The 18,634-nt window shown below is 34.5% G+C and overlaps 2 non-coding genes across 2 annotated transcripts; both read right to left on the bottom strand.

Moving 5' to 3' along the window:
• Positions 1–255: 255 nt before the first annotated feature.
• LOC121218946 (small nucleolar RNA R71) lies at positions 256–358 on the bottom strand. Its single transcript, XR_005915427.1, has one exon. It is a non-coding gene; the product is annotated as a small nucleolar RNA R71 (small nucleolar RNA).
• A 10,289-nt stretch (positions 359–10,647) lies between these two features.
• Positions 10,648–10,754, bottom strand: LOC121218811 (small nucleolar RNA R71). The gene has a single exon (XR_005915288.1). It is a non-coding gene; the product is annotated as a small nucleolar RNA R71 (small nucleolar RNA).
• Between the last annotated feature and the right edge of the window lie 7,880 nt (positions 10,755–18,634).

Below are 18,634 nucleotides of genomic sequence, written 5' to 3' on the forward strand. Positions count from 1 at the left end.
TCCAAACGGTGGTCTAGTTCAATGGTATGCCACAAAAAATCCACACTTACACTTTTGATTATTTATGGAGGTCAGTGATTCATTTAAGTTAGCTGGTGTGACTGAAGATGCATTGAGGTTAAAATTGGTTCTGTACTCGTTACGAGATTGAGTACGAGCATGGCTGAATTCATTGCCACCAAGTTCAATATCTACTTTGCAAGAATTAACAGAAAGGTTTTTTGTTAAATATTTTCCACCAAGTAAGAATGTAAAGTTGTAAAATGAGATAACAACTTTTCAACAATTGGATGATGAGTCCTTGTACGAGGCTTGCAAAAGATTCAAGGAATAACTTCGTAAGTGTCCTCATTGTATCCAATTTGAGACATTTTATAACAGTTTCAACGCACATACAAGATTAATTATGGATGCTTCTACGAATGGTGTGATTTAGTCTAAGTCTTATAGTGCGACTTATGAGATCATTGAAAGGATTGCAAGAAATAACTACCAATGGTTGACAAATCGAACAGTTTCAGGAAGATGTGTAGTCGGAGTGCATGAAGTGGACGCACTGACTTCACTTTCTACTCAAGTATCTTCAATTTCCTCTATGTTAAAATAGTTTACCACTAATGGTTTAAATAATTTTGCAGCTCAATCACCAAGTCAATATCATGTAGTTTCTTATGTATACTTTAGGAATGGTCATTCTTTCAAGAATTTCCCTTCGAATCCCCAATTAGTGTACTATGTAAAGAAATAGTATCAAAACAAAATTGGACAAGGACTGAAGTCAAATTTCTACAATACATTGTGGCGAAACTATCCAAATTTTTCTTGGGGTAATCAAGGAAATGGATCGAACAATAACCAAATGCAGTATAGACCTAACTAAACCTAAGGGTTTAATCAACAAGCCCTAAACCACCTCAAATTGAATCATGAAACAATTTGGAGGACTTGTTGAAGGCATACATGGCGAAAAATGATGCCTTGATCCAAAGTCAAGCAGCAACGCTGAAAAATCTAGAGAACCAAATGGGTCAATTAGCTACTGAGATTCATAGTAGACCACAAGGAGCCTTGCCAAGCGACACAGAAAATCTGAGAAATTTGGGTAAGGAGCATTGCAAAGTGGTAGAATTACGAAGCGTTAAGACTTTAGAGCCTAAGAAGGTTGTGGTTCAAGATGAGCCTGCTGGAAAGGAGGAAAGTCAACTGACAATTGAAGTTCTTACAATAGAAAAATCTAATGTAGAAAAATCTGATGAGGTAAACCCTAAACTAGTGAATTCTAAAATGCTAACACCCTTTTTTTGTAGATTTACCTCCTCAGAAAAGTTACCCATATCAACCTAGAGTTCGATATCCTTAAAGACTTTAACAGAACAAGCAGAAACAAGAGGTACAATTCAAGAAGTTCTTTGATGTTTTAAAGTAGCTACATATCAACATTTTTTCGGTAGAGGCTTTAGATTAAATGTCCAATTATGTGATATCTTGTCCAAAAAAATGACTTAGTGAGTATAAGACTGTCACTTTAATGAAGGAGTGTAGTGCGTTCTTACAGAACTGCCTCCGAAACTGAAGGATCCTAGAAGCTTTACAATACATTGAACATTGGTGAATCATATTGCGGTAAAGCTTTGTGTGACTTAGGAGCAAGCATCAACTTGATGCCCAAATCTATTTTCAAGCTGTTGGGAATAGGAGAAGTAAGACCCACTACTGTAACGCTTCAACTTGCTGATCGATTGTTAGCATATTTCAAAGGAAAGATCGAGGATGTTTTGGTAAGAGTGTCAATAAATTTATTTTTCCTGCTGATTTCATTATTTTGGATTTTGAAGCAAACAAAGAAGTTTCGATCATCCTGGGGATACCTTTCCTAGCCACGGGAAGAACATTGATAGATGTACAAAAAGGCAAACTCACCATGCGAGTTCAAGACGGTAAGGTAACATTTAACGTTCTGAGGGCAATGAAATTTTTTCGTTCAATGGAAGAGTGCTCAGTAATGGAGGAATTAGAAATCTTAGTTTCTATGGAAGGCAATTCTGAAGACGACACATTAGAGATGAAAAAGGTAATCAATGTTTGGCTTCGATGGAAGCCAATTCGAGGAGTTATATTCAACCAGCACGGTTCAACCTACTAGAGTTGGAAGTTCAAGAAATTGTACAACCCAAGTCATCAACTAAATGTACTTCTATCACACTTGAAATATATTTATCTCGGTCATAGTTCTACTTTGCCTATGATTATTTTAACGGACCTAACAAAACATCAAAAGGAGCAATTGATTGCTATCTTAGAGAAATTTAAGAAGACAATTGGTTTGACTATAGATGAAATACGAGGTATAAGCCCCTCCTGCTGTATGCATAAAATTATTTTAGAGGAAGGTGAAAAAGGTAAGATTGATGGGAAAAGGAGACTTAACCCTATCATGAAACCAGTGGTTCAAAAGAAGGTAAGTAAGTGGTTAGATGTGGGAATTATTTACCCCATTTCAAATAGTTCTTTTGTAAGACCAGTATAATGTATATCAAAGAAAGGTGAGATCACAATTATTGAGAATGAACGAAATGAGTTAATCCCGATGAGAACTGTCATGTGTTGGAGAATCTATATTGACTATAGAAAGCTAAACAAAGCTACTCATAAGGATCATTTTCCTTTACCTTTTATGGATCAAATGCTAGATTGACTAGCAAGTAACAAATTTTAATACTTTTTAGATGCATATTCGAGATATAACCAAATATTTGTAGCCCTAGAAGACCAACATAAAACTACTTTTACCTGTCCATATGGTACATTGGCTTTTAAGCGAATACCTTTCGGCTTATGTAATGCACCTGCCATATATTAGCGATGTATGATGGCAATTTTCACTAATATGGTGGAAAATTATGTTGAGGTTTTCATGGATGATTTCTCTATTTTCAATAATACTCACAATATTTGCTTGAATAATTTGGCTAAGGTACTCAAAAGATGTAAGGAGACGAATATTGTCCTTAACTAGGAGAAATGTTATTTTATGGTTAAGGAGGGAATTATCTTAGGGCACAAAATTTCCAAGAAGGGAATCAAAGTGGATAAAGTAAATGTGGACGTAATTGAAAGATTACCACCTCTAGTTAGTGTGAAAGGAGTTAGAAGCTTTTTAGGCCATGCTGGTTTTTATTGTAGATTTATAAAGGATTTTTCAAAAATTTCTAAACCTTTATGTGTACTTTTAGAAAAAGTTGTTGTTTTCTTATTTTAACAAAGCATGTTTAGAAGCTTTTAAAATATTGAAAAACCAGTTAACTTCAGCCCCAACAATTATCACACCTGATTGGAACATGCATTTTGAGTTGATGTGTGATGCAAGCGGTTTCGCTATTGGAGTTGTGATGGGACAAAGAAGTAACAAAATGTTTCGTCCTATCTACTTGCTAGTAGAACTTTGAATGGAGCCCAAATCGATTATATTTTAACTGAAAAAGAACTCTTTGCTATAGTTTTTGCTTTTGACAAGTTCCATTCATATCTTATATGTACCAAAGTAACAATGTTTACCGGCCATACAACTATTAAGTATTTACTCACGAAGAAAGATGCTAAACCAAGGCTAATTCGATAGATTCTTTTGCCCCAATAATTTGACCTTGAGATCCAAAATAGAAAAGGTGTTGAAAATCAAGTAGCCGATCATCTATCAAGGTTGGGACAAAATGAGGTAACTTCTTCACTTGTTCTAATTAATGAGAATTTTTCTGATGAATATATCTTCGAGGTAAGAAAAATCTATGAAATATCTTAGTTTTCTGATTTTGTTAATTACTTAGCATGAGGAATAATTCCTCAAAAAATGACGTACCCATAAAGAAAGAAATTCCTTCATGATGTTGGTACTATTTCTAGGAGGACTCATTTTTATTTAAACAATGTACAAATAACATAATCAGGAAGGGTGTAGCTGGGAGTGAGATTGAGGAAATTTTGTACCACTGTCATTCATCTCCGAGTGGGGGACATTATGGTGGTTCACAAACAGCAGTAAAGATTTTACAGGTTGGGTTCTTTTGGCCTACATTATTCAAGGATGCTTATGCATATGTATGGAACTGCAATAGATGCCAAAGGATTGGAAACATATCAAGAAGGAACGAGACGCCCTTAACAAACATTTTGGAGATAGAACTTTTCGATGTATGGGGCATTGATTTTCTAGGCCTGTTTCCTTCTTCATATGGTAATAAGTTTATTTTGGTAGTTGTGGGCTATGTATCCAAGTGGGTTGAAGCTGAGGCCTACCCAACTAATGACACTAAGGTATTTATGCGATTCCTGCATAAGGACGTATTTACACGGATTGGGACTCTAGGGACCTCACTTTGTAAATAAGTGTCTTAAGTGGTGGCTTGATAAGTATGATCTGAAACATAAGATTGTTATTTCCTATCACCTACAATCTAATGGGCAAGTTGAAAGGGTGGATCTAGAAATCAAAGGTATACTTGAAAGGGTAGTGCGCCCTAACAGAACAGATTGGTCTCGAAGGCTCGACGATCCAGTATGGGCCTATCAAAATACTTTTAAGACATCATTAGGGATGACTCCATATCGGTTAGTTTTTGGAAAGGCATGCCATTTGCCGCTTGAATTGGAGAATAAAACTCACTGGGCTTTGAAGCAATTGAATTTTGATCTTAAGCAAGCTGGTGAGAGAAGGATGTTACAACTCGATGAGTTGGTAGAGTTGAGGTTACTTTTAGATGAGAATGCCAATATGTGTAAGGAAAAATATAAGAAATGGCATGACAGTCGTATTGAACCTCGTGAGTTCAAAAAAGGTCAGAAAGTAGTGTTGTTTAATTCAAGGCTAAGGTTATTTCTTCGAAAACTCAAATCCCGATGGAAATGACCTTATACCATCTACAAAGTTTATCTATATGGAGCTGTAGAATTGTACGACAACCATGGAGTTACGTTTAAAGTTAATGGTGAAGTTAAGCGAATTAAAACCTCGTTCAAATTAATAGACCCTTAATCTCTCATGAGCCTACTTTTTAATAAAAAGTTAGAAATTATTTTTTTAAATTAGTACATTTAATTAATTTTGTCTAAGGACAAGGGAACTTAAGCGGGACCGTTGTGACCCCTCCAACCTTTCCTGGGAATTAATTTAATGTAATATTTTAAGAAGAAAATTTCAAATTTATTTTAATCTTTTCTTTGTTTTATTTTTATTTTTAATTTTTATCTTTGTCTTTAATTTTAATTTTAATCTTTATTTTTAATTTTAATGTTATTTTTATTTATTTTAATAAAGGGGGTCAATTTGGCTCAGTACTAATAAGTTTATTTGTTTTTAAGCACACCAATTTTTAAATAAAGTTTGGGATCAAGGCCTAAAACAATAATTAGGAGAAATTTAACTCATTTAGTCGTCCATAGGATTCCATAAAGCCCTAGTTTTTGCCACCATATCATCCCTCCATCTTACTTGCTGCCTAAGCCACTTAAAATTAGCTAAATTTTAGCTACAAGTCCATGTCACTTAAATTATCTAAATTTAAGCTACAAAATTACCCTAATTCATCACTATATAAATCCCTCTCTACCTTCATAATTGTCACAACCCTTCAAGCTATTTTATGTTCATTCTTTTCCCTCTTAGCCGTTGACCTAAATCCCAAAATTTCTTCCTTGTTATAAGCCTCTAGTATTGCCGCCGCACGACTTTTGCTAGAGCAGCCCCTTTGTCGTTGCATCCTATCACTGTAGCAAGCTTCGTGCTACTGCCAGTTCATCACTGCCACAAATCGATCACCATTGCAGCACCTTGCTCTCATCCTTTGCCAATTGCTTTTTCAATTCTTATGCCAAAATTTTGCTTAATTTTCGGGAAAAATTTCTATATCCCGTAAGAGAACTAGATCTTCCAAGACCTCTGACGAAAATCCCATTGTAATTCAATACGAAGAAGTGAAAGAAAGGTTTCATTCAATCTTTAAGAATCAACGTATGATGCCGGAAAAATGTTTCAACTAGGAAAGCAACATTAAGATGGTTGTTCCTTTGCCAATTCAAAAGATGATTGATGTCCTCAATTGGAATTATTTTTGTGATGCACGATCATTACCTGACGAGGAGTTAGTTCAAGAGTTCTATGCCAATTTGACTAAGCCGGATGCTACTAAAGTTCTTGTTCACAAGAATAAGGTACCCTAATTTCTAAGTACATTAATAATTTGTTTAACCTACCTGGTGCTGAAGAAGATGAGTATTTTGCCACGATGACAAACATACATTGAGATTTTCTTCATCAAGCGCTTAATATTGTGACAAATCCAGGATCCCAATAGATTATAAGGAAGTATGGTAGTCACTCTTGCTAAAGGGAATATTTAAAGTCGTTGGCTAATATATGGTTTTACTTTGTTTGATATAGTTTCATGCCTATCTCTCACAGTTTCACTATCTCAATAGAGCAAATACTTTTGTTGTATGTAATTATGACAGAAAGGTCCATCAATGTTGGGAATATAATTCTTAAAGAGATCTTTCATTGTGCTAGAAAGAAGACTGAAAGTGCTTATTTCTCATCATTGATAACATCACCTTGCTTAAAGGCCCAAGTCAAGACAAAAGAAAACCTAAAGGGCCCATATGTTCAAGGTTGCATTATAGCCCATGATCTTGAAAGGTTAGTGGAGAATGTCCATGAATTAAACCCAATTGAACCAAGTGAACCGAAAAAACTAGAAACTAATGAGTCATCGAACAAGTCTTAAACTGAAGCTAACTCTGTTACTGAAATTGAAGTGGTAGAATCAGAGGAAAAACCAAATAAGCCTGAACAGGTAAAGGAACCAGAAACTTCTGGACCAAAAGAAGAGTTGAATGTTGATGAGCCAGTTGAACCAAGTGTTGATCCAGAGTTGAGTAATCCAATGCCCACTTCTTCAAAATCTATGAAGAAATCAAAATTGTCAACTATGATGGATGTGATGAAATTTATGCATAACCAACAACAGGCTTACTGGACATATGCAAAAGTTAGAGATGATTCTGTAAGAAATACTTTTAAAAATATCTCTAACAGTTTTGTTCTTGAGTTCCCAGATTATATCTTCGAGTCATGGAAGGAAGATGATAAAGAAAGCGAGGACGAAACATTAAAGGAGGGAAACGAGGAGGATAAGTCAAATAAATAAAAAGAGGGGAGTTCTTTTCTTTTAGTTTCTATTTCTTTTTAGGTGCTTATTTTTATTTCTTACTTAGTATTTTGCTTTCGCATAATTAAATAGCAAGCATGAATAAAATATGCTCCATGCCTATTCAATAGAAAGAAAATAAAGTGATGTGGTAATGGGAATGAACATGTCTAGGATTGGATTGTTGAGAAAGGCTTGGTACTTAAGAAGTCTTTATGACTCACCTCTCTTTTCTTACAACCCTTCTTGGTGTTCAATTTTCATTCATTACTTTGTTTTCGCAATGGGGACATTACTTCTTTTAAAAGGGGGTAAAGCAATTTCGTATGAATTTTAAAGTATGTTTCAATCTTTTTACTTAAGTATGTTGAAATAAATGACTATTCAGAAATAATTTCTGTTCATGAATCTATTCAAATGCAAGCATGATTTTTTATTTTATTTAAGTTATTCACATGTTATCATTGAATAATGGAAAGCTTGTATGATCTTAGTCTTATGTAGGATTTGCCATGAAAATTTGATTTCTTTAGAAATAGACATGCATGAAGGTTTAAGTCTTTAGAATTGACTTAGTAACTTTCTTAAGGCAAAATCCTACGAGGTATAAGACTCTAATATGATATAGGCACACTTTCTTTGGATTGTTGAGCCTTTCAAGCTGACTTAATGAACTTTAACCCTTGAAACTTAATTTTGAGCTTAATGGCTTGTTTGTTGCAAATGACCTACATTATAAGCCACATTAACATCTTTTTTTTTTATTTTTATCCTATTCTTTTGCACCTATCTTAACCAAAAAATTTTCATGGTGATCAAAGTTTAAGGAAATTATGAGAAGATGTACATGCTCTTCACATGTTCAAAAACAAGAGAGAAAATGAATAAATAAGCAAAGAAAATTTTGCTCAAAAGCAAAAGAACATAAGAGAAAATAAAGGAATGGTCAAAGTCTCAAAAATAAAGAGCAAAGTTTGCTCAAAGTTCAAGAAAAATAAAAGTGGAGCATAAGTTCGAAATAAGTTTGGGGGTATTCCAAAGACCCATTTGTATGAAATTTGTGACGCCAAATGATCTAAGACAAAGTTAGGGTTAAGATGTTTTGAACCTAAAAATCACTTCTCTTTATCCCTACCTTTAGCCTAGCCCCATTACAACCTAACAAAAGACCTATTGATTCGATGATTATACCGACTACATTAGTGGAGAGGGCCTAGATAGATATATGAAGAAAAAAGAAAATCAAGATTCACTTTCTTGTTTTCAAAAAAATCAAGAAACCAAATCTTGGTCTAATTATGCGGCTTTTGGAGATTTCAAGAATCAAGAAAATCAATATTTCAAATCTTGGAATTCTTTGTCCAAGAAACTGAATCTTGAAGTTGGTGTTTGATGGCTTACATGATGATAACTCTTGAAAAGAGTTATAATTCATACTTTTAGACTTAGTTAATTGCTTGTACATAAGTAAAATTAGCTTCATTTTAGGTAATTGCAAGATTATTTCTAGTCAATCGAGCAGTGCATCTAAGAACTTGTTGTGGCTGAATGACAGGTTTAAAGGAGAAGGATAGCAGAGGATAGGTTTGTTGAGGTATTATGAGAGGTTTCCATGGCAATGCTAGTTAAGAAAAAGACAAACACCTAGTAGCAATGAGAGCACTTAGCATTTGGTCCCCTACATGCACGAGTAATGGAGAATATTCACCTTAAAATTAGTGAAAAAGCATTCATTGGCTGACAAGTTTTACCCTAGAGGATAACCCAAATATAAAAGGCAATAAAAAGTGGAGAGACGAAAGAGAAAAAAACTGTAATTGTCCTAAGCTAAGACAGAGGTCTCATTGTGGTAAGAAGGGTAAGTTGAGCTGACTATGAACTTTGGTGAAGACAAGAAACAAGACACCAAGTTGGGGGGATTGGAGTTTTGAAACCCAGATTTCTTTCTCTACATTTTGTTTCAATTCTTCTATTCTAAACTGATATTTTGGGATATTGATGATACGAAAACAACTTCAATTTGTGTAGCCCAGCCATGAGCTAACTTAATAGGGCTGGGGTTTGTTTTGAATGATGTTTTAACTTTGATTAATGTTTATGGTTTAATATGGTTCATATTATTGCTTTACCCAATGGATTTTTTTGTTTAAATGCTTAAGAGAGTGTTGATGAATGCTGAATAAGTCTTAAGGTAGCTTGACACCGACTTGAATAGGTTACCTGGATCGAAGTTGGGTAATATAAATGAGTGCTAAGTGAAATACTCATGTCAACGCTAGAGATAGAGCCTTACCTTATACGATTTAAAGGGTTGAGATTTAGCAGTAGTTGCTAATCTTAAGCCTATAGACATATAATGCCTTAGGGGTGAGTAACCCTAGGTCTTGCTTTCAGCAGAGTTAAAACACATTAGTACCCAATCAAACAATAAGTTCGCCATAGTTTTGCCATGGCATTGTTCACGAGTTAGCATAGACCCCTTAGTAATCCCTACCTTCACGACCAATATTCGAACCTTGCTAAAGTCCTTAGTACTCTTCTTTGATTTGTTGCAATGGTAATCTTTACTAGTATACTTCATTACTCTCACTTCTAATGTGTTAACCCTATTTTAATTTCATTAAACATCATTTGATACATTTATCTTTTCTATTCAATTGTGATAACTTAGACAAAGAGCACTCATCCAATCTTCATGGGAATCATACTCACTCATCACTTTATTACTTGATTCGATGTGTACACTTGCACAATTCGCACATCATATTCACACGCGACAAGTTTTTGGCACCATTACCTGGGATTGGCGATTGGTAACTTTAGTTTTTGTTATTACAATTTTTATAGTTTTAGTTGCTAATTTGTTTGTTTCATGATCTCAACAGGTCTGGCGTAGAGGCATTCCTATTGAAGGACTCTATCCCTTAGATCTAGAAATTGAAAGGATATTGCTAAGAAAGAGAATAGAACAAAGAGAAATGAATCAAGACAGTAACAATCCACCTGCTATGAATGAGAAACTTAATCCGAAAGCTCCAAATGTTAATCCTCATGCTGCTTAGATGTTTGATGATCGGGATAGGCCAATTCGAGAGCATGTAGTGCCTATCTTAGACAACCTAAGTCCTAGAATAGTCAAGCCACAAATTCAAGCTCCCCACTTTGAACTAAAACCTGTAATGTTCCAGATGCTTCAATCAATTGGTCAGTTTGGTGGTTTGCCAATTGACGATCCCAGATTGCACTTGAGACTTTTCTTGGAAGTCTAATATTATTTCAAAAAATAAGGTGTCCCTGAAGATGGCTTAAAGCTTAAACAGTTTCCCTATTCTTTATGAGATCGTGCTAGAACATGGCTCAATGCTTTACCATCTAGAATAATAGAATCATGGAACGATCTCTGTCGAAGATTTCTATTGTGATATAACCCACCCAATATGAATGCCAAACTGTGAGAAATGGCATAACATCCTTTAAGCAACTAGAGGATGAAACATTGTATGAAGCATGGGAAAGGTTCAAATATTTTCTTAGGAAATGTCCTATGCATAGATTTAAGCATTGGACCCAAATGGAGATGTTCTACAATGGTATAAATGCACAGACACGAATGGTGGTTGATGATTTAGCTAATGGAACTTTGTTCGATAAGTTCTACAATGAAGCATATGAGATTTTAAAGAGAAGCTCCAATAATGACTATTAATACCCCACAACAATAGCTAGAACTGGTAGGAGCGTGGCTAGATCATTTGAACTTGATGCTATTACCTCGCTTATTGCTCAGGTATCTTCTTTAGCTAACATGATAAAGACCATGCAGAAGCCTAGTGAGGTGAAAGAGCTTAAAGCAGCTGGGTTATCTTGTGTCTATTATGGCGAGGATCACATATTTGAAGTGTGTCCCTTGAACCCAACATCTGTCTACTATATGGTCAACTTCAATATGAACAACAATCCTTATTCCAACACGTATAACCCCGGTTGGAAACAACACCTAAATTCTGGGTGAAACATTCAAGGAGCTGGAAATTCCAACATGACTATTAGACCAAATGCCATGAATGTTCCATTTGGTTTCAATTAGTCTATATTGCCTCAACAATGAGTTCAAAAAGGACAGGATTTATCTTCTTCCTCATCTATTGAGTCTCTACTGAAAGAGTATATGACCAAGAATGATCCTGTGATCTAGAGCCAAGCATCACCGTTACGAGCTTTAGAGAATCAAGTAGGATAGATAGCTAATTCTTTAAACTCAAGAATACAAGAATTTTTTCCTAGTTATACCAGGAATGCAAAACCACATGAGAAAGAACATTGTAAAGCAATCACTCTTAGAAGTGGCACACAACTAGACAAAGTTGTCAAGAATGTTGTTCCTAAATCAGAAAATTCAGAAACAAGTACAAGAAAAACCCTTGAACAAAATAAGAAGAGCACCACAACTAAAAAACTGGACCAAGCAATGCTGAAGCAAACTCAAATAGCACTACCGAACACAATGCCGAGCAAAATAATCATTACAACCTGAACTTTGCCTACCCCCACCATTTCCTCAACTCTTTCAAAATCACAAACAATACCAGCATTTTAGGCAATTATTGGATGTCTTTGAGCAACTTCACATCAATATACCTTTGGAGGAAGTGTTGGAGCAAAATGCCTAACTATATCAAGTTTATGAAAGACAAACCTATTTGGAAAACGGGTTTGCAAAACGCAATGAAAAATAAATTTATGGAAAAACCAGAGTTTTAATTTTTTTCCAAACCAAGATCTTGGTTGTGATATCTAAAGTAATAAACAATTAATCAAAATTGTACCTTTTCAACTCGTCTAGGATGAGTGCTTCGACCGAGTAGTCTTCTCCGTTATCCTCAAGCTCACATCTGCTGAGTGTGGGCTCGGTTCGAATCAAAAAAATTTTCCCAAAAATTACCAATGGGATAATTTTGCAATTTCTCTAAAATTTTGGGTCAAGTTGTAAATCAAAAAAAATATCTCTAGAATTTTTTTTGGAATAATCTCTTTAGAGAATTCTCTTTACAACTTTCTCTTGAATTCAAGTGTGTGTAAATAGTGACCCAAGGCTCTCCTTATATAGGGAGAGTTTAGAGTTCAACTATGATTAATCTTAATCACTTTAATATTAAATTAATATAATATTTATCAAGATAAGTATTAGATTAAATTTAATATTAAATGCTATTATAATAATAGAATGTTTATCTATAAGATAAAAATTAAATTAAATTTAATATTAAACTATTAAAATAATATTATTTTTGGAATAGTTAATCTGAAATCAAAATCTCTGGTAGAGTCCCACTTGAAGTGTACCTCTTCCACTACTCAACCAACAATGACCAACTACCGCCGACAACCTGGATGCTACCATCACAACCACCAGCACTGCCATGTTCGATGATACAAGTGCGACACCCTTACGGCATCCTGCGCCGGTTCAACTGCTACCGGTTTGGTCCGGCTCAATGACGACCCAACTAATCTAGTCTAGCCACCGGTTGGACCGTCGACCCAATTCGACCAGTTTTTGGGCCTTAGTATAGGTTTTGAGCTCCCAAGCCCAATTTACAATCTCAGGTCCAATTTTCAAGTTCAATTACCCATTTGGTCAATTTTTTAACTTGAAATTAACTTCTCAAAATATCAAATTAATTTTAATTAATTTGATTAATTTAATTTACTTGATCAAAATTAATTTTTAAAAATCCTTTAGATTTTCTAAATTAATTTTTCAAGAAAATTATTTAATCAAGTTCTCTAATTGAACAATTCTCACGACCACCTAATTTAATTTCACATCAAATAAATCGATTCAATTAAATTATTCCCAAAGTCGTAGAATTTTCTTTTGATTCAAATGCAGTCCAATCGAGCTTTTGTTGAGCTACCAGAGGGACCAATCAGCCATATACTATTAGGCTTTAGTGATTGCAATTATGTCTAGAAGAATCGTACTGATAATTCTCAATTACTTAATCACTGAGTCAGTCTACAAGAAGTACCAATGAAGTGTTATATACATATCCTCTTCCAGTTTCCCATTAAGGAAAGTTGTTTTGATGTGCATCTACCAGATTTCATAATCATGAAATGCAGCTATTACAAGTAAGATCCAGATGGATTTAAACATAGCAACAGGAGAAAATGTTTCATCATAGTCAATACCATGAACTTGGTGAAGACCTTTAGCGGCTAATCTCCCTTTGTAAGTTTGTACATTACCATCCATGTTTGTTTTCTTTTTGAAAACCCACTTGCACTTTATAGGTTTAACCCCTTTAGGTGGCTCAACCAAGATCCATACATTGTTTTCTAACATGGAATCCACCTCAGAACTTATGGCCTCAAGCCGTTTCTCAAAATCTAGGCTCACCACCGCTTCTTCATAAGTCCCAGGTTCATCTTAATCCTTAAGTAGAATATCTGTAACAGCCCATTTTTAGTGAAATCAAAACAATAGTTTTGGGACCACAAATTTGATGAGCAAATATTTATTTTATTATTTTCATGTCTATGGTATTCTAGAAGAGTCGTATAAAAATTTCATTAAGAAATTTTGACTTTTGCAGGCTTAATTTTGTTAAAAGGACTAAATCGTCAAAAGGTACAAAAGTAGAGTTTTAGTAGCTAAAGGTATCAAATAGCTATGAAAATTTAAAGTGAAAGGATTTAGATGGTAAATATACCATTATATAGTTAGTGGATATTCATGGATTGGTTTTATTGAAATTATTAAAGTTTTTAAAGGTTATTTTGGTAATTAAGTAAATAAAGGTTAAAAACATAAAAAAAGAAAAAAAGATATCATCTTCTAATTGTTGTCTTCTTCAATCGAAATTATCAAAGCACCGTAGCTAGGGTTCGCTCACTTTATTTTTCTTGCATGGTACGTATTTTGATTCCATTTTTAATGATTTTTATGTTTTGGGGATCGTTGTAGCTTAATCTAGCTAGCCCAAGGACTAATTTGCAAAATTGTTAAAGGATTAAGGTTTTTCCATGAACATGTGTATGGTTTTTGAATTTTAATGAAAGGTTCTGTGTCCTTATTGTTAAATAAACAACTTTTGTAAAGGGAATTTTGATGAAATTATCATTTAGGGACTTATTTGTAAAAGTAGTAAAATACCAAGATAAATTTGTGAAATGTTGATTTTTATGAGGTTATATAAGTCCTTCGGTATTTCAACTAGCATGAAATGTGGATGAAATTGCATGAAGGTCAATTTACGAACTTAAGGACTAAATTGTAAATAACGTAAATTATTAGGGGAAAAAGTGTAAATTAGCAAAAGTATGAATTTTGGACTAAATTAAATAGCATGATTATTAAATGAATTGATTTTTCTTATTTAAATCAAGATAAACCTCGTACAAATCTAGATCGAGAAAAAGCTAAAGCCTCGGATTAGTGATCTCGTTCTTGCGTCTTTGTAATCAAGGTAAGTTCATATGTTTAAATAATTTTTAATGATATTTTGATATATGTGCTACTGTGCTATTTATCACATCATGAAATGGTGGAAATCCAACAATGTTTCGACGATTATTGAGCCCCGTTTGAACCTTAAGAATATATAAGATATAAATGGCATGTCATTAGGGTTACCATGTTTTGAGTGTTGCTCCTCAATGTCCTACCGATGGCTGAGTTCTGGCATTTGTTGCAGATACTCGTTAGCCTGTGTGAGCAGCATCGTGTAGCTACATTTTGACCGTCAGCTTGTGTGAGTTGACCCATTTATGGCTCGAGTGAGCAATGATGTAAAGGAAAAGGAAAAGAAATGGTTTTGACCATATGTTTAGGACAGTTTGTGTGAGCTTTCCCGCGTATCCACTATTATTCTAAGTGGTTCAAAGGGCATGAAAGGGGAAGGAACGATAAGTGTACCAATTGCTAAGTTTTGAACCTATGGAAAGGTATGAAATGATCTGTGAATGTATATCTATGTTTATGAAAAGTATGAATCCAATGACATTATGTTCATGTAAAATTTACCTTACCATGTGATGATTCAAATGAATTATGTGTTAATGCACTAACAATTGTTTTTCATGATGCTTAGGCATGTGCCAAGCTATTGGTTGGATTGTACCATGTTTAATTTTAAAGTTATGCATTGAAACGGTAAGTTATGTTCATTTTATACAAACTTACTAAGCATTATATGCTTACGTAGTTTTCTTTCCTTTGTTTTATAGATGATCGGAAGCTAGATCGATTCGGAAGCTCGTCGGAGACCTATCACACTATCCAACAAATATATTGGTAGACTTTAATGTTTTAGTCAAGGTTATAATGACATGTATAGGTGGACATGTGTTTAATGATCTAGTTATTATTTTAACATGCATATGTTATTCTGGTTGATGTACTTATGGTACTTGGATGCCTTGATGGTTGGTGTTATTATGTCTAAGTTGATGCATGTTTTGAACGACCAATTTAGTATGTGATGGTCTAGTTTCAATGTGGTCAATTATTATATAATTTGGTATGGAATTAAGCTAGATATGTATGGATGAGTTATGGCCAAATATGTATAAGTTTAGGTATATGTGCTTGATTGTGATTGAGGTGCCTATATGGCATATTTGTTGGATGGATAAATGGCTTATTGAATTGGTCTTATTATGCATGTTTTGGTATGTTTTGATGCCTTTGTTAAAGGTACAAATGGATTGTACATGCATGCTTTGAATTGGTGAAAGAAATGGCTTGATTTAGGCCAATTTCTTGTCCACGCGGCATAAGACATGGGCGTGTGTCTCAGCCGTGTGTGACACAAGGCCATGCGACACGGTTGTGTGTCCCCTATAGATTTTAAAGGTTGCAAGTCAGACAGTTACACGGCCTAGCACATGACCTGACATACAGACGTGTGGCTTGGTCGTGTGACACAACTTAGAGAGTTACATGGGCACGGACACAGGCTGGGACACGATCATGTGTCCCTATTTCGATTGTTACATAGCCTGAGACACGAGCGTGTATCTTAGGCCGTGTGACCCTTGCAATTTTAAATTTTCTAACTTTTTTCTCAATGTTCCAATCGTTTTCGATTTAGTCCTGAATCATTTCTAAAGTGTTTCTAAGGCATCGAGGGCTTGATTAAGGGACAATATGCATGCATATGAATAGATTATGTTATGTTTATTGTAATGTTCTCGATCTGTTGTTGTTCTCGAATTTCTTTGAGTTCTATTCTTTGATCAATTCCTTTTCTAAAGACAAACACTCTTTGAAAGAAGACTCCTATCCGAGAAACAAATACTTTGTTCTTGGTAGGATTGAAGAAATAATATTCTTTAGTTTCTTTAGGATATCCCACAAACATGCACTTTTGAGGTTGGGTTCAAGCTTAGTAGACATCTATCATTTAACATAAGCTTCACAACCCTAAATCTTCATCAAAGGCATACTAGGACACTTCCCAGTCCACATCTCATATGGTGTCTTTTGAATCAATTTAGATGGAACACGATTTAGTGTGAAAGTAGTTGTTCCCCCAAAAGGAAGTAGGAAAATCAGTATGACTCATCATTGGTCAAACCATGATTAATAGTGTTTGATTTCTACTTTTAGAAACTCCATTTCATTATGGAGTACCAAGAGGTGTAAGTTGTAAGACAATCTCACATTCTTTTAAAAACTCATTAAACTTTAAGCTTAAGTATTCTCACCCTCGATCTAATCGAAGTGCCTTAATACTTTTACCTAGTTGGTTATGTACTTCATTTTTAAATCCCTTGAACTTTTCAAGGGCTTCAGATTTATGGCGTATAAGACAAATATGCCTATATTTACTGAAGTCATCAGTGAAAGTAATGAAGTATTGGAATGCTCCTCTAGCTTGTGTGTTCATTGGTCCACATACATCACTATGTATTAAGCCCAATAAATCACTAGCTCGTTGATTTTTACTATTAAAAGGAGTTTAGTCATTTCACCCAACAAGCAAGACACACACATATATCCAATTTTTCAAAAATAAAAGAATCCAAAATCTCATCTTTATGGAGCTTTGATATGTGCTTCTCACTTATATGGCGAAAACGACAATGCCAAAGATAAGTTTGATTAGAGTCATTTATTTTTTATCTTTTAGTATTTCTGTTATAAATGGGTCTATCTTAATCTAAAATGTAGAAGTCATTTACCAATTGTGCCGAATCATAGAAAACATTATTGAGATAATATGAACAACAATTATTCTTAATAGTTATCTCAAAATCAATTTTGTCTAAATAAGAAGTTGAAAAAATGTTTCTAGTCAAATTGGGCACAAAATAACAATCCTCTAAAATTAAATAAAGTCCACTAGGCAATGATAAAATATGTATTACTACAGCTAATGCAACAACTCTTCCTCCATTCCCAACTCGTAGGTCCACATCTCCTTTAGCCAGATTCTTACTCTTTTGCAATTCCTGTACAGAGGTACAAATATGAGAACAACATCCAGTATCTAATACCCAAGAAGTAGATGTTGATAAATTAATATCAATAAAATGAATACTTGAAGTAGACACTCCGTTTTCCTTTGCCTTCTCAACCTCTTCAAGATAGGCAAAACAGTTACTCTTCCAATTTCCAATCTTAGAACAATGGAAAATTTTTCCTTCCTTAGCAATTCCTCCTTTAGGTTTTAATGCAGCTTTTCTTTTGTTGAGCTTAGCCTTGCCATTTTCCTTAGGCTTTGCCTTAGCATTAGCCTTTCCTTTGCCTTTGTCCTTGCGGATCATCAGGATGGGCTGAGGCCCAACCTTTTTCATGTTACTTTCAGGAGTTTGTAACAGGCTAAGCAACTGTGGAAAAGTCTTATTAATCTCATTCATATTGAAATTAAGGACAATTTTGCTAAAACTATCCGAAATCAATTGCAAGATGACAATGGTGGCCAACTCCACACCTAAAAGGATTCCTAATTATTCAAGGCTTTCAATATAGCCTACCATCTTCAGAACATGAGTTCCCATAGAAGTTCCCTCCACCATTTTGCATCAAAATAGAGTTGTATAGGTTTTGTACCTCTCTTGACGTGCTTGCTCCTCATATAATTCCTTGAGGTACTTGATCATATCATAGGTAACCATATCCTCATATTGCTTTTGAAGCTCAAGAGTCATGGTGGCAAGCATTAGACGTCCTATGTCTAACATGTCATCAAGATGCTTCTTATAAAGTCAAGATGCTTCTAGAGGCAATAGTTGTTGGTTCATAAGAAACGGTTTCTTCAATGACATATAATTTTCGTTCTTGTTTGAGGATAACCCTTAAGTTGCGAAACAAGTCAAAGAAGTTCAAGCCATTCAACTTGTTCTTCTCAAGGACCGATCGCAATGATAAAGAACTTGTGTTGTTTGCCATAATTAAACTACAATAATATAATATGCTCATGAGT

The sequence above is a fragment of the Gossypium hirsutum genome, chromosome D06 (genome assembly GCF_007990345.1).
Source record: "Gossypium hirsutum isolate 1008001.06 chromosome D06, Gossypium_hirsutum_v2.1, whole genome shotgun sequence".
NCBI classification, from domain to species: domain Eukaryota; kingdom Viridiplantae; phylum Streptophyta; class Magnoliopsida; order Malvales; family Malvaceae; genus Gossypium; species Gossypium hirsutum.